Below are 2,910 nucleotides of genomic sequence, written 5' to 3' on the forward strand. Positions count from 1 at the left end.
TTAATCCAATATAAAAAATAAAAAAAGAACAGCTCGTGAGGGAATTGAACCCCCGACCTTCTCTATTAACATTTAAATGGATGCTCTAACCACTGAGCTAACGAGCCGATGACGCAAATTGCGAATTTAAGGCTCTTGTTCGAATTTGTGACGTCATACATTAAAGCACGAAAGTTATATAAATATGCATACTTTTTCGTTAAATACCTTCATTTTGGTGAAAATAATAAGCTGATATTATAATGAAATGAAATAGGTAATTAGGTATATGGATTTTAAAATTAATGAATTAAAAAATTTGATGATAAACTGCCGGAATTTTTATATTTTGAAGGTGACGGAATTTGTAGGAAAGTTAACAAAATATTATATGTGATCTATATCTTATATTGTTAATAATATGAGTGTCTCATGGGAAATCACTGGACGCTCAGAGTAGGTAGTTGTAGTTGTAGATAAGGTTCAACTTGGGTCATTTTGAGCTTGTCGTTGATGAATCAGAGGAGACATAATTTGTTTTTGTACATGTGATACTACAGTATTATTATATCTATCTGTGGTGATACTGATATCATTTGCAATGATTATTCATGTCCTGATGTGTCATGTAATGTGTTCGAAAATATACTTACGCTAAAGTTATTTGCATTGAAATTAAAATAATTTGGAAAATCCAAAAGTGCACGCCTCATAATTTTTTTTTAATAAATATTTATTAATTATTATTTTTGTTTATTTAATAACAATTAAACCACATCGAATCAGACCCTGAAAAATGAAAGGGTTCTATTCCTGAGCATACTCAAGCGTAAGAGAAAAAAAAAGACTCGATTAGTAAAGTATTTCGGTCGCTATCGTGTTAACAAGAAAAAGGATCCGCACATACAGACACACGGACGTCCAAGACAGAACTTTTTTAAACTGTTTTTTAACTAGTTTAAATAACAAAAATGACATCAAAAATATCATGAACGTTAAAAATAGTGTTTTTTCTTAATATGTGTGTGTATGTATTATCTTACAAGTGCAATGTATGATACATAAAGACATTTTAAGTTTGAAAAATCAGATGTTTTGCGCGAAGTGACAGTAGTACCCACCTCAACGCTTCGCTTATGAGGCGTGCAATACAGTGTAAATAGCGTAATCATTTTTTAATTGTAACTAACTATACTTTAGTTACAATTAAAAAAGTACTAGAGTTAAACTAAAGAGCGGGAAAACCGGAAAAGTTTAGCTTATCCTCCTGGGGCCTGCGGTCATATATATATTACATAAACAACAAAAAAATATTTCAACGCCATCTTTTGCGTATATGCAGGAATAATACCTCAAATCGATGTAGTGGTATGTCATCCACTATACTAAACGGTTTTTGGTTTTTTATGTGACAGTGATTTGAAGTATTCTCATTTCGAAGTTGACGATGGCTGTGCGACGGCAAACACGTGGTCAGTAATCTTACATTTCTAGTGGAACTATTAGTATATTGCAGTATATCTTTGTATATCTAATTATAATAGATATTATTTCTGCAACCGCAATAGTTATTTTGTAAGATAAATCTAAAACTTGTGAAAAATATGAATGTTTTCTTTTATGTCATACTGGTAAGACATTTGGTCTCAATTCTTGCCAAATTGGTATTGGTTACAAGGGCCCCATGTATTACCTATATGACATTCTTTAGTTTATCTTACAGATTTTATTATAATTTTCAAGAATTATAAGATACTGAGATCTACCAACACCTAGATGAGTAAAATATTGACATATATGATGGACCTATGGAGTTTCTTGCCGGTTCTTCTCCATAGATACTGCTTTCCGAATCGGTGGTAAATGTTAATACTGTTATGACGATTCAAAAGTGCTTTTAGAAGAAGTCTTATTGAATAAATAAATGTTTGAGATGAAGATAATGCCCCAAATGATACCGATGAAGCCGCCCAAATACCAGAAAATGATTCTTCTTCCATTCGTCCAATGAGTATGAGTCATGTCAGAACAGAATCGTCACTATGTATGTCATCTTCAGTTGTTGGCAGACCATCTCGGGGACGCACATGACGTGGACCAAGCATTAGAGGAGGCTGACCGAGAGGATGGATTAGAAATAAGACCTAGGGGTGGACGTGGCAATATAAATACACCGCCGCGCCGGTGCAAAATACTTGAACTGGCCGTTTCTCACCCTTAAAAATACCTATCTTTGAACAAAGGTACAAAAAATAGACACAGAACAATGGATAGAATAATAAATATTTAGATTCAAGTTTAAAAATATATAATAACTAAAAAATCATGTAGTTTTTCTTCATTTTCATAAACTTATTACACTTGGAACTGGGACCCCCTGTAATATATACTTATATGACATAAGGAAAATCCAAGTTTTCCACGAAAGATTTTTTTTTCCATTTTTTTGAATATCTATAATTGCATTAGAACAGATACAGCTAATTTTTATTAAAAAAGAAAGAAAAAAAAATCCTGGGTCTCAGGAGGATGGTAATCTAGACGTAATCTTTATCTGTAAAATTGAGATATCCGATTGGGACATAGTTACAATGAAACAGACATACATATTATGTTAAACTTATATCACCGTTAGTTTTGCGTCGAAGGTTAAAAATAGGTTCGCATAGGTACTTCCATATAAGGAACCTGTTGTAAGCTTCCTTCGTATCATGTTACAATGTTTCGATTCATTATTTTGGTACATTACTGCTTTAATGACATTTATAATGGTTAGGGAGCCAGGTGCAAATTTGGTTCATTATTTCCTCTCAAGAGATAATTCGTCAGACGCATGAGAGTATAGTATTATAAAGCCTCGTGAACGTCAGCTGGCGCTCGGTTGGGGGGGTGAGCGGTTGTAGCCTCCTACGCACATAGGAAAAAAAATAC

This window comes from Colias eurytheme, chromosome 22, assembly GCF_061535395.1.
Source record: "Colias eurytheme isolate Ceu_HAF_F1 chromosome 22, ilColEury1 Martin Lab GWU primary, whole genome shotgun sequence".
Taxonomy (NCBI): Eukaryota; Metazoa; Arthropoda; class Insecta; order Lepidoptera; family Pieridae; genus Colias; species Colias eurytheme.